General features: G+C 46.4%; 1 protein-coding gene and 1 long non-coding RNA gene across 5 annotated transcripts in view; one reads left to right on the top strand and one right to left on the bottom strand.

The window, feature by feature from the left end:
• The window catches only part of A4GALT (alpha 1,4-galactosyltransferase (P1PK blood group)), a 46,100-nt gene extending 36,624 nt beyond the window's left edge, over positions 1-9,476 (bottom strand). The window contains exon 1 of one of the 4 annotated variants that reach the window (XM_005296687.5): positions 9,220-9,476. The gene's annotated coding sequence lies outside the window, so the exon portion shown is untranslated. Of the gene's footprint in view, positions 1-8,617; positions 8,655-9,219 lie in introns of those variants that run through there. The other 3 variants (XM_005296685.5, XM_042848365.2, XM_005296686.4) reach the window with 3 other exon arrangements.
• A 13-nt stretch (positions 9,477-9,489) lies between these two features.
• LOC135975928 (uncharacterized) overlaps positions 9,490-14,040 on the top strand; it is a 32,481-nt gene continuing 27,930 nt past the window's right edge. Inside the window, exon 1 of the long non-coding RNA XR_010593138.1 lies at positions 9,490-9,618. This is a non-coding gene — a long non-coding RNA (uncharacterized LOC135975928). The remainder of the gene's footprint in view (positions 9,619-14,040) is intronic.

The raw sequence follows: 14,040 nt of genomic DNA on the forward strand, positions 1-14,040 counted from the left end.
ATTTTCTTTATCATAGTTATTTAAATTAGAGCTGTCCAAAAAAAAAAAAAAAAAAAAAAAAGCCAATTTCTCAAAACCTCTTCAGGAAATGCTGGTTTTGACAAAATTTCCCATTTCCAAACAATTTTTGAAGCTTTTCTTTATAAGCTTTATTTTTATAGAAAATATAAACACAACAAAACAAAGCATATATAAATACACACACACACACGATGGAAATACCTTATAAATAACAAAATTCAGTATTCATTCCTTGTAAAGCTTGGAGGAAAACAACAACAAAAACTGAACCGGTAGAGGTCGTGCAGAGCATAATTATTACAGTGACTAAATAGATAAATAAGTAAGACATAACCTATGAGTATCGAGTACTAATATATATTAAACTGCAAAAGTATGCAATAATTTTTTCTATTACAGTCAATTTTCCATTAATGCAGTAGTAAAGAACTCACTAAGGCAGTTTGTGTATGAGAGAGGAATTGCAGATTTCCATTTTCTCAAAATAACTTTTGACCAGTAAAATAGTTACTGCAATCCATTTCTTAGTATTCACTGGTAATACCAACTCACTCAGCACCCCTAAAATACACAGGCTTGGTGAAGGAAAGATAGTAACACATTTTTTGAGAGAGCACTTAACATGGCGTTCCAGAACATATGCATATTTTGGCAGGTATAGAGGATGCGTGAAAGGTTGGCATGTGGCTGTTTGCATCTCCAGCATTCATAGTTTGTTGCCAAGCTAACCTTAAACAATCGTTCTGGAGTCCAGTAGTGCCTGTTTAATAACTTGTTCTGGAAGAATCACAAGGATAAGGAACTTGAAGTATCTTACACATTAAGCCAGATATCCTCCCAGGTTTCTGTTGTGAAAGTAAGGCTAAGTTCTTTTTCCTATTTTTCTTGGAGACTGAGATGGTAATGCAAAGCATTAAGCCACTTATAACTAATTCCTACAAACTGACTTTTGTTTACATATTTTTTAACATGCTCCTCTAGAGGTGAGAGAGTTGAAACAGACCAATTATCCCCTAGTCTTGCCTGAATCCTTGAGGATAGCCACTGAAAGAAGGAACTCCAAGATAGTGGTGGCTGATATTTGTTACACACGTAAACCAAGGAGACAAGTCTATCATCCCCTATTACATCTTTAATTTTTGCTAATCATTTTTCTATCCATATTGTCTTAACTGTGGAGTTGATCTGGATTCTGAGGCACGGGTTATTCCATAGTGGTATGAGAAGAGAATGAGTAAAATAGGATGCTGTAATCATCTTAACACACTGCAGGATGCCTATGTAGATTACTCCTGGAGGAATTCTGTGCAACGCAGAGTTTTGCAGAAATTAATGTTGTGCGCGCAGCATTTCCTTTCCCCCTACAGAAATGAGCTGCAGTACTGCTGACCTTCACTAGGGGCCACTGGACCCAGCAGAGCCCAACTCACACATAGAAAACACTGTCGGGTGTGTGGGGGAAAGAGGACGGAGCTAGAGGGTTCCCAGCAGCTGCAGTTCCCCACACACCGTGAGGGAAGGAGGCGGCGGCGGCGGCGCGCAGGAAACTCCACACAAGCCTGAGACCAAGCATTGGGCTGTTTCTCCCTCTGGATCCCTGGGCTCTAAGGGGTAGGGAGCGGGTGTCTGGGCAAGGGAGGGGCCTGCAGTTGGGCTCTGGGGGATAGGGGTTTCAGGTGTATTGGCTGGGGAGCATGGCTGGGCTCTGGGGGGAGGGATTATGGGTGTCTAGCCCCCTGGCTGAGCTTGCAGGGTGGGGAGGGGCAGAGAAATAAGAACTGGGTTGTCATAGGGGTTTCTTTAACTCTCTTCTCCTGGGAGAATTTGTGTGTGCATCTGTATTGTTACACACATACTTGCTGACAGGTATTTTGAAGTAAATTACCAAAATAATTGAAGCTGGCATGATTATGTGGTGTTATTTTAACAAATAAAATTTGCAGAATTTTTATTTGTTTGGTGCAGAATTCCCTCAGACGTAGTAGATGCAAAGATTGGATTTTCTTAAGATATGCAAAAGAAGAGAGGGAACCAAATGGCATAGCTAAGTTGTTTTTTTTTTTTTTTAATCTCAAACCAGACTGGTATGTATACAAAGCTATTGGAAGGGACCCACCTTAAAATAGAATGTATTTAGAAATCTAAATACTATATGGTAGACAAATCTGGCAACCCCATGCCTCGAGTTGCCCAGGAGTTTTTAAGTGCCTTGTGTGACAAGCAAGGCTTTTTTTTAAATCCCATATAAATTGGATGATAAGCCTATTTATGAGAGCAAAGAGCAAAGGAGATAACTTGAAAGGCAATAGGCTAATGATATAAGTCATTCTTGGGCAGATATTCATATTGATTATTTTCTATTCTCCCCAATAGGGACAGAGGGAGGAGATGCCCCCTCTATACATCTTTGAAAATGTCTTTGAATATAAATATATATATAAAAAAGAGAGAGAGAGAGACCATATTTATAGACAATATTTTGGGAAGATCAGGACAAATTTCAACACCTCAAGAAGTTATTTCTTTGCATATTTGCAACTGAAAATACTGAAACTGAGAAGAATCTGGTCTTTTAGATATATCCATTGCATGCGACTTATTCTAGTTAATGCAAAAAGCAGAGATCTTTTCAAAAAGATCAACTACTTTCAATAAAGTTGGGATTCTTCAACAGTACAAACTGATTTTGTATTCTTTCCTGTATATAGTCACACCTTGAAGCATTTTTGAAGTTGTCAAAACCGGTTTTTTTCAATTCAAAACAACTTGAAAAACCACTTGTTATGTACCTTATTTAGGCATAGTATAAGAACTGAAGAACCTCCTTTTCTTTCCTCTGCATTTTAAAACCACACAGTGTCTAACATTTTCCATTATCTTGTGGGATGAAGTTCTTTCACTTCAACCAGTCCTCCTGCATCCCTGTAGAAATAACTCTAACAAGAGATGAATATACTTAGTGGTGTTTGTCAGTTTTTGGGGGGTGGTGGGGTTAGTGCATTCATTTTCATTATTGTTGGAGACTGGTTTGGAGAAAAAAAAAAAGTGTAAACTTAAGAAACTCAAAACCACTATTGTTTACTTTTTCATAAGACTATAAGTACTATTCAGAAGTGCCCTGATCTGTAAAGATTTAAGCCCATATGTAACTTTACCCATAAGAATATGGCTGTGGTGGGACTGCTCATGTGTTTAAAGTTACACACATTACTTAAGTCTTTGCAGATTTGGGGCCTTAGTTTCTCTCATATTTACTTTGTACAAGTATTAATACATTTTTCCCCTTAATGCTCTTGTTATTGCTGTATAACATATCTTAAATTTAATCTAATGTTATTTTTCCTTTCTATTCTGACAATTATATATGGATTATTTTAGAACAAACACAGCATAGGGTAAAATTTAAACAACAACAACAACTTTCATAATTAGGGAAACACACATATACAGGCCAAGATTGAAAAAAAAAAAAAATTGAAAAAAAAATAGGGCCCTAGTAGCTCCTAAAACCACAGTGGCTTATTGGGGACCAGAACCAACATCATGCAACATATATGCTCACTCAAAACAGCATAGTCAATATTAGCTATTCAAAATCTATCTGAAGCTATACCCACAGCTACATGGTCACATAATACAAGCAAATAATTCTAATCGACTACACGGTTGGCAGAAGTTGTGATCTATTCACAGACAACTCATAAAAACATCAACAACAAAAGAAGGGAGGAGAGGCTACATTTAACCAATAAATTATTCACTGAGCAGTTTGCTCAGCTCCTGCAGCTATGCAAAGACAAGTCATGCAAACCTTGGCAAGCAACTAATAGCAAGGACTTTCCACAGTATGAAATCCAGTAGAGGCTGAATGTTGTACATGAGGGATTCTCCAACTTTTCCATTCTGCAGACCTTTTCATAAGGGAAAGACCCTCTCAGGCCCCTGCAACCCACCCCGACTGCAGCATTTCCACACTGACCTGCCTCTGAGCATCTCCACCCCTCTCGCTCACAGGATGCTCTGCAGCCAGGAGGGAAAGGGCCACAGCAGCCAGGAGCCTAGTGCCAGCCAGAGCCAGCTAGTGGGGCCACCTTTACAGCAGAGCCCCCAGTGGGGAGCAGGAAGGAAAAGCTGATGCCCAATGGGCCAAACAGAAGACCCTCACCAGCAGCTGTGCTCCCCTGCCAGGTGGCCCCTTTCCCTCCCCTGCAGAGCACCCTCCACACCAGCAGGTGCCAGCACTGCTCCTGGACAGGGGGTCAGGCAGGTCAGCACAGGGAGGTTGCAGCCTGGGACCAGGCAGGGGCCAGAGCTGCTGGAAGCCTAGGGCAAACCCAGAGGTGGAGCCAGAGCGGAGTTTTGTGGCCACCTGGATAGCAGAGCCCACAGCTTGGAGCAGGAGCCAGGCAGGGAGAAGTGGGATGGGTCTAGAGAGCTTCCCTGGGCCTTTCCCAGCACCCCCACTGGCCCCCCATCTTCCTCACAGTCCCAGGTAGGGAACCCAGAATTGAGCTTTGCAGGGTACCTCTATGGGACAAACACCACCACTGCCTCCTCCCCTCTAAGCACTGCTTGGTTTCATTCTGGGTTTGTCTGCACCGCCTGTGGCAGTAAAGCTCCCAACCCGGGTCAGAAGTCTTGGGCTAGTGGGGCTTGCAGTAGCAGTCTAAAAATAGCTGTGTAGATAGTGCTTTGCAATCGTGACTCTGACTGGAGCTCCGGCTCTAAAGCACAGGGAAAGAGGGGGTCCTAGCAGGGCCAGATTTACACCTTACATGCCCTTAGGCACAGCAACTTCAGCATCTCCCCACCCCGCCTACAGCTGACCCTGCACCAATATGAATGTGAAACTTATTTTGTATTGTATTAAATCTGTGCTGGCCGCAATATACCAGCCCCATTCCTCCCCGCAGCAGCCCCGCCCACCCCTAGCCCCCCCTCTCTGCCAATGAAGTAGCCCAAGAGCAGCAGGGGAGGCCAGGACACAGCCTTCCTGGGAAGGCATGAGACCCTCTGCCATGCATGGCCTCCCAGCCCGGGGCACAGCCCACCCGCCCCAGGTGAGGTGCAAGGGTGGAACTGTACTTCTCCCCACGGCTAGTGGTCCCCGGGTGTCTTCCATCCCTCCCACAGCCTGGCATGGCAGCCACACTCCGACTCTGCCCGTGCAAGTGAACGGGGCATTGGCCATGTCTCTCCCTCTCCCTTCCCAGCACAGGACAGAGGCAGCAGGGCTGCCGAGAGTGGGAAGGGGTGTGGATGCTCCCAGCACCTTCAGCAGCTGCCCGCTTCACAGCACTCCCAGGTGGGCTGACTCGGATGCTCATCCTGCTCCACCCCCCGTACATTGGGTAGCCACCAACCCCTGCCAGGAGCCCTCTTGGAATTCTAGGGCTGCCTAAAAGTTAGCGCCCCTAGGCACATGCCTACTGTGCCTAACTGGAAATCCAGCCCTGGGTCCTAGTCAAAACCTCAGTGTCTACACAGCTGTTTTAGACCACTAGCCTGAGTCTCTCTCCTGCGGGCTGTGTAGAGGTACATTCCAAGAACAAGAACTTCGTAGAACTTGCAGTCCAACAAACTACACTTCACTTACGTCTACAGTGCAGCTGGGAGGTGTACACAGTGCACTTGGGTAGGCATATGTGCATTAGCTGTGCTCGAGCTAGCATGCTAAAACCAGCAGTGTGGTATGTGTGGTGACTCAGACTAGCTGCTCAGATACAACTCCGGCCAAAATCCGAAGTACGTACTTGGAAGGCTAGCCTGAGCCAGTGCAGCCACTGCTATTTCGGCCTGCTAGCTTGAGCAGAATGAGGAAGTGTACATCTCCCAGCTGCGGTGTAGATGTACCCTTTGTGGACATCTGTGCATGTCAAGAGGAAACCATACTTGTGGCTTAATGAACTGGGTTGTGACAGGAGATTAATTTCAATTCTTTGCTTTAACACACTTCCTTTGTGATACAGGGGAAGTCAGTCTCTGTGTGCCTCTGTAAAATGGGGATGATAATAAATCCCCTTCTCCCATCTTGTGTGTGGCTTTTCTATTTAGTTTGCAAGCTGATCAGAACAGGGACTGTCTCTTATTAGGAGTGAGATGCCCAACACAATTAGACCCTGACCTCGGTGAAGGCCTCCAGGCACTGCTGTAATACAAATGATGACCACCACAGCGTTTGCTTCCACTATGAAAATTTCTTAAATACACTCTTACTTTTGGCTTGATTTTTATGACTTCAGGCTGTCCGGTCTTACTGTCATTGCTTTTTTGTGCACCTATTGCTTACAGGAATCAGATAGGCACTACTGCCCATGTGTATCTTTGAACGGTAAACCTGAATTAAAAAAATTAAACAGGAATAAGCATTGCTCAATCCAGCCACATCAGCACAATCTCTTGTGCCCAGTGAAGATGTTAATCAGTTCCAAACATCTGTTAACTCTTCTACCTACTCAGTAGGGCTAAGGGGGACTAAAGCCCTGACCCAGTTCACTTTTGTGCATCCTCAGTTCAGTGCGAGTTGATGGCGTATTGCACCTCGCAAGAGCAGGTATTAAGGGCCCATCTTGCAAACCCTCACTCACAGCAATAATTCTATCTGAGGAAGGGTTGGGGGATCAGGGCCTAACTTTGTGCCTGCTCTTTCTCTTTAGATAAAATGAAAGGAGTTTGCTGTGCCCTGTTTAGACCATCAGGATTCATAACAGAGAACACACATCTTCACATTTCAGTTCCTTTGGTAACTTATAATTATTTGGTAACAATAATTATTTCACTGTATTATCTACAAGTTTCACACAAAGCAGATGAACCCTTCAGAATTTTGCCTATATCTAGACAGACCAGTTCAAGATTCCTTAACCGTGGATGTACCATTGTACCAATAGAACATTCCATGCACCTGCACATTTTGAGGTGTTTGTACACCCTGTCCCACTGAAGTCAATGGAAGTTTTGCTACTGTCTTCCAAAGGACCAGAATTTCACCACCAATACTGAGCTTATTTCATGTTATTTTAAAGCATGTATGCCAAATAACCTCAATGGACTAAACAACCTATTTGCATCATAGGCTCTTCCAAATGCAGACAAAACTACAATCAAAGCCAAATATGTGAAGGTTCCATATTGACAGGCACAATGAGTTCACTCACTATGTGATAAAATGTAAAACAGAACCAGCTCACAGAAACAACAAAACAAAGGAAAAGGAAAGAGTCTCTCTGTAGTGAAAAAGCTAACTCTCTGGGGTATAATTCACACCTGTGCACAGAGCCTCCACAAAGCCAATACACCACTTAGGGTTGAGATTACCAAAGGAGTTTAAGGAATTTAAGCACCCAACTCCCACTCAAACTCAGTGAGATTCTTCCACCTATCTCCTTTAAGTTCCCAGGAAATACCAGCCTTTTGCTCAAAATACGGTGCATAAGCAGTGATGCTGGCTTTCTGCAGTGGGGTGATTCTCACCTTACAGGCTCAATCTTGCAAACCCTTATCCAAGTGGTCCTTATTACCTCTATGGGAGGATGCACATGTGTATGGATTTGCAGAATCAGACCCTACCCTTATAGAACTTCTTAGAATGCAACTGAGAGACAGACAGACAGACAAAGAGAAGCTTCCAACCAAGGAGTTACACGGCGTTTACTGTCTACACCAGGGAAGGCTTCCTTTTGACTCGCCTGGTAGAGCTGCTGCCTACAGACCAGAAGGTTCCCATAATGCACATAGGAGTATGAAGTCAGTCCAGCCACAGATTGGCCTAGTCTGCTTATTGATTATGTCCATGTTAGTGTCTGAGCACCAAATAGTAGATACAGTGGCAGGAGTATATTACTAACATTTGTGAAATTAAAGGATTTGCTTTCACTAGGCAAGTCCGTTAAAAAAAAAAAAAAAGAACTGTCTAGAAACAGCGGATGTCTTTCAAGCCCAGGGATAGGAAAATGTTTTTATTAATAATACAGCTTGTTGGGGGGAAAACACATTTTTAAGAGTCTGAGCTGGCTGCTATACAAAATTAGTCTAATATTAACTGGGACAGGCACAAACCAAAACTTTGGATTCAAATTCCCGCCGGGCTATGGGTGTTCAAGATCTGGATCTAATTTTGTGGTTTCTGCCCATCTTCATGATTAAATACAAGAATGTTACCAGTTCTTTCATCAAGTCCTTCTCATTCCTTCCTATACACCCCACTCAGAAAAATTACATTCAAGTGTCCATATGTAGTCACCTGAATAGTATTGCAAGTACAGTGGGCTCACGGGCTAATCACTGGAAACCTACATCTCTTCCATGCCCCTTAGGTGCACACTCCTCTGCCCATCCCTTCCTTCCCTGTCCTCCCGCCCCCAACACACGCCCAGACACAGTATGGAAATTTCCATCTGTTGCTCCAAAATTCAAGTGCGTTCCAGATGTTGAAGACAATGGACCCAAATTCTCATAAAGCAACACTTCACACAGCTGTATTGGAAACACTATTTTGCCACAGTGATCTGTGCGTTGAATGCTGTTTTCCTTACAAAACCCAGCGACACTGCCTTAAGTTTGCCATTTCTGTGCGTCTCGCTCTCGCAAGACATACCTGAGCCTTGGTGGTGCCCATCTTGTGGATGATGGGGTGCCTTCTCCCCCGTTAATTACCCCTGAAGCCAAAGCAAGAGTGGAACTCGTACTGCACCAGTGTGATCTATTTCATGATGCAGAGATGCAAGGGCACATCCCCTTCTCCAGCTCCTTCCCCCCCCCTCCCCCGGGGGGCTACACAGGAGGCTAGAAACACTCCCATTGCCCTTCACCTTCCTAATGGAGCTGGGGGGAAATCGCAGACCCCATGATCGGGAAAGAGAACTTCAGCCAGCCCCCCAGGAGCAGGCGATCCCCCGGGAACGCAGTCCCGGAGCTGTGCCGCTTCCCGTCTCAGGTCAAGTTCCCAGCCTTTGAGTTCTCCCCTCTCCGGGCAGGGGCGCGCGGGGACGGGTCCCTCCACTCGCGCCCCCTTCGCCCAGCCCCAGCGGCGCAGAGAGGAGAGCCCGCAGGAGGGGGGGAAAGGTGGCGCGGGGGGTGGTGTCGTTTTTCTCCCCCACCCCCTGACCTTCCTTCAGCCTCAATGTCGCACCGGCAGCCCCCTAGTGCCCCTTAGCTGCCCCCGCCTCCCCCCCAGCTAGGCGGGAAGGGAGAACCTACCTTCAGCCACTTGCACCGCTGCTGTCCCACGGGGCCCCTCCCGAGGCGGCCACTCCCTGCTGGGAGCGGAGGGCTAAGCGCAGAAGGAGAGAGGCGGCTTCTGAAAGGAGGATCCACCTCCCCGACGGTCCCTTTCCCCTCCTCTTCAACCACTCAGCTTCCCAATTGCTGCTATCGCAGCTCCTACACCCCTGCTCGCTCTCAGCTGCTGCGGCCCCATCTCTCTCCCAGGACCAAGTCCCGCTTGCCAGAAACAATGCCTAACACACGGCTGCAGCAGCACACACAGTTCTTTAACCCATCACCACCTTTAGGGCTGGAGCCTGGCAAACAGCCGCCTTCCCAGCCCCCAGGCCAGTAATCTCTCTCTCTCCGGCTCAGCCCAGGAACCAAGGGATGGTGAGTTAATTGGCAATTAGCTGCCTCAGTATATAATGCCTGCATCTGTAACTTTCACTCTATGCATTCGAAGAAGTGAGGTTTTAACTCACGAAAGCTTATGCCCAAATAAATCTGTTAGTCTTTAAGGTGCCACCAGACTCCTTGTTGTTTCTGCCTCTGTTAGTTGCAGGTAGCAAAGGCAAATGTCCCCTCCTCTAATGCTTACTGCCTCCTTACTAGGGGGAAAGGCCTACAGCAGGGGTAGTAAATATGCAGATCATGGGCCAAATCCAGACTGCCAGATGCTTTTGAAAGGACCCCACAATCTCTTTATTTACTTATCATTATTATTGGGTTTTTTATTATTCTTTTATCTGGAGTCTAGACCTTCACTATACCTTGGCCATGCAATTAGGGCCCTGACAAAAAAATAATTGACTACCCCTGTTCTACATCCTAAATTGGCTTCACTCTTGCTCATCGGGAGAGGCGTCTCTCCTCGCCTATCTTTTTTGGATTTCACTTCCTCCCTGATTAGCTCTTTGGAAAATCACAGCAACACACCAGCAGCTTTAGCCAGACTCTATAGCTGCTGGGCAGCCTGGGCCAAATTCATAATTCGAATAACTCTATTGAAGGGACTAGAGCAGCAGGGACGGTGTTGTCAGTGTTGTGAACACCTTCGCATATTAATCAGCTTGTTCCCCTGGCATGAACTGCAGCTGGAATGAATATTCCTGACATCTTCCTCTTCTCCCCCACCAGTCATGGAAAGAAGTTAGCTGGCGGATATTAATAGAGCCTGGATAACTTCCTAAAAATTCAGCTCTGTAATGCCAAGAAGTGAATTCCTATGTGAGAGCACATGAACAGGGGGTCAGGTCTGTCTAGCTTTAAGGACCTGATCCTGGAAACCCCAAGAGCTTGTCAACACTTAAAAGCTTTGTCACTTGAACTAAACTTCTCGACCAGACTGGTAGGGTTGACGTATCAAAAATAAATGTAGCTGCACCAGCATAAAAGTGCTTATACCAATATAGCTTATTCCTGTCCAGTAATCTAAATAAATTACAAGGGCTGGTCTTGGCTTGGAATTTAGGTCAACATAGCTATGGTACTTGAGGGGGTGAAAAACTCAATTTTACATCCCTCTAAAACAGGGGACTCAAACTCAAATGACTATGAGGGCCACATGGGGACTAGTACATTGGCCCGAGGGCCGCATTACCGACACCTTCCTCCCCGCCCCACCACTCCACCCCTTCCATGAGGCCCCGCCCCTGCCCCACCTCTTCCAACCCCTTCCCTGAAATCCCCACCCCAGCTCTGCACTCTCCCTGCCCCCAGAGGGTGCAAGAGGGGTGCAGGATATGGTGGGGGCTCAGGGCAGGGAGTTGGGATGCAAGAGGAGTGTGGAGTGTGGCAGGGGGCTCAGGGAAGTGGGTTGGGGTGCAAGAGGAGTGCAGGGTGTGGCAGGGGGTTAAGGGCAGGGGGTTGGGGGGCAGGGTGCGGCGGGGGGCTCAGGGCAGGGGTCAGGATGCAGGAGGGGTGCAGGGTACAGCAGGCGGTTGGGGTGCAGGAGGGGTGCGGCATGGGGCTCAGGGCAGTGGGTTGGGATGCAGGAGGGGTGCGGGGTGGTTGGGGTACAGGAGGGGTGCAGGGTATGGCAGGGGGTTGGGGTGTAAGAGAAGTGCAGAGGGGGTTCAGGGCAGTGGGTTGGGGTGCAAGAGGAGTGTGGGGTGCAGCAGGGGGCTCAGGGCCGTGGGTTGGGGTGCAAGAGGAGTACGGGGTGCGGCAGGGGGTGAAGGGCAGGGGGTCGGGGTGCAGGGTGCAGCAGGAGGCTCAGGGCAGGGGTCAGGGTGCAGGGTACGGCGGGTTGAGGTGCAGGAAGGGCGCGGCATGGGGCTCAGGGCAGTTGGTTGGGATGCAGGAGGGGTGAGGGGTGAGGCAGGGGGTCGGGGTGCAGGAGGGGTGCAGGGTGCGGCAGGGGGATCAGGGCAGTGGATTGGGGTGCAAGAGGAGTGTGGGGTGTGGCAGGGGGTGAAGGGCAGGGGGTCGGGGTGCTGGGTACGGCAGGGGGCTTAGGGCAGGGGGTTCGGCTGCAGGAGGAGTTCAGGGGGCAGGATCTGGCTTGACGTGCACTGGGGGCAGGGCAGGCTCCCTGCCTGCCTGTCTGCCCTGCCCCTGCAAGAGGCTGGAACGTGGGGAAGGGGGGGCGGAGGGGCTGTGTGTTTCTGTTGCTTGAGGCACCGCCTCCAGCAGCTCCCATTGTCCACGGTTCCCCGTTCCCGGCCAATGGGAGCCGCTGGGGGCACTGCCTAAAGCAACAGCCACACACAGCCCCTCCGCCCCCCCTTCCCCACGTTCCAGCCTCTTCCCGGAGCTGCGCAGGGCAGGCAGGCAGGGAGCATGCCCTGCTCCCAGTGCACGTCCGGCCGCCACTCTGGTAAACACTGGGGGAGGGCGGGGGGGCTGCGAGGGGCTCGCGGGCCACAGAAAATCACCCCACGGGCCGCGTGTTTGAGACCCCTGCTGTAAAAGCATCTACACTAGTGGTTTTACCAGTATAACCATGTCAGCAAAGAATCACACCCCGTCATATTCATAAGGGTAGACCACATCTTAGGTATATGAATAGTGATCTTGTAAACACTAAGCACCTGATAACAACATAGTAATATAATTTGATGGCACTGGACTGAAACAGGAAGATAAAGAAATGTTACACACTTCACAAAAAAGTGTGTGAAGGTTTAATCACAAGAATTATGTGCTCTCATTTATTCCAAGTTATCAGAACAAATTCTATTTGTCAGGTAGATTTAACCCTAAATCTGAGATCATGAGGATTTCTTGAATAACAAAGGGGATCAGAATTTGCCTTTTTAATGTTACCAGAGCTGCACCATTAACTATGGAGAGGCTACCACCACTTCATAAACTAAATACTTGCAGAACTGGGACTGGAACCCTGAATATCCCTTTGCTCTTTTTAATCTCTACCACACAGTGTGCTCTGAGAAATCTAGAGTACCCAATACCGATCCCACTGCAATCAATGGTTAAAAAAAAATGGGAACAGGATTGGGCCCAAAACTTTCATCAATTCACCTCCCAAAACAATTAACACAACAACATTGCTTGATCACAGTTTTTCTTCAACTATGGCCTGCTCTATTGCTTTTGAGAGTAAGGAAAGTTTGAAGGGATAGTAACACAGGTTTCATTGAGCCTGGGGGAGGCAAAAGACAATATCAAATCAGGGTAATTCTTTTTAAAATGGCCAATAGCTCAAACTAACATTTGATGAATTTTCTTCAAACTTTGCAGGTTCTGTTTTGTTTTGTCATCAGTAATTTTCAGGCCAAAGTGATTTTCCAAGCGGAAACTACAGAAGGCAAAAATAGGGCTTTAGAATTAAAATTATTTTCAATTGTCACTCTAGAGAATCTTCCATTTGTCTGGCTGTCTTGGATCTTATATGATCCCTATCACCTTAGTATCTGAGTGCCACCCAAAAATTATGAAGAGTGCACATAAGATGTTTTGCTGTTCCCTCCAGTCAGCAGAACCCAGATTTTGGTTTTATTTTATTTTTTGCAGTGCTATTGTGGGAAGGCTGGATTTGCATTTTGTTTTGAAGTTGTTGAGATTCACACTCATCCTGATATTCTCCAGCAGTGATTTCCAGAGTCATAAGAGAGTTATTGATAAAGTTTAGATCCAAAGTCATGCAAATTATGAAAAAAATATCTCAACCTCAAAAAAAATCTCAAATCAACCTCCTATTAAAGAGACTGTACCAATTAATTTAGAGCACCGCCCTCCCAAAAAAGAGGGTGTGCAGTTTATTAGAAAACATAATTAAAGATTCCCACTAGAGTTTGGAATGTTTTAAACACAGGTTTTTTTGGAACACCTTTTCAGCTGATATTTTCTATACAAGCGCTATATGGCTTATACAAAGTGGTTAGATTTTTACAATGGGAAAGTGGGGTTTTCTCCCACTTTTCCTTAATTCAAAAATGGCTGGAGATATTTTCCTGAAATTTTAAACACACATGAACACAAAACCCTAGGGAAACACCTTATATTATCAGCCCAAGAGACTTTGTTTCATTCTGTTACATAAAAGTGGATCTATATAAGCAAAGGCAATCAAAAAGGCTAAAGTCTGAAACTTGCATGGACACAGTTCTCTCTGAGAACTAGTGGGCCAAACTGGAGCTACTGTAGATTTATAACAGTATAATGGAGAACAGAATAGGGCCCTAAAACATGTGATTGGGATGATGAAAAAAAATTCAATTAGTGAAAACTGGTGGAATGATCCTGATAACTAGGATGCCAATAGAAATCAGTGCAAGCTAGGAGATACAAAAGGGAAGAGAAGATGGAAGACTAGAGACACAGCTTTAAAGTATTTACAATGTCAGAGCA

This window comes from Chrysemys picta, chromosome 1 (genome assembly GCF_011386835.1).
Source record: "Chrysemys picta bellii isolate R12L10 chromosome 1, ASM1138683v2, whole genome shotgun sequence".
Taxonomy (NCBI): domain Eukaryota; kingdom Metazoa; phylum Chordata; order Testudines; family Emydidae; genus Chrysemys; species Chrysemys picta.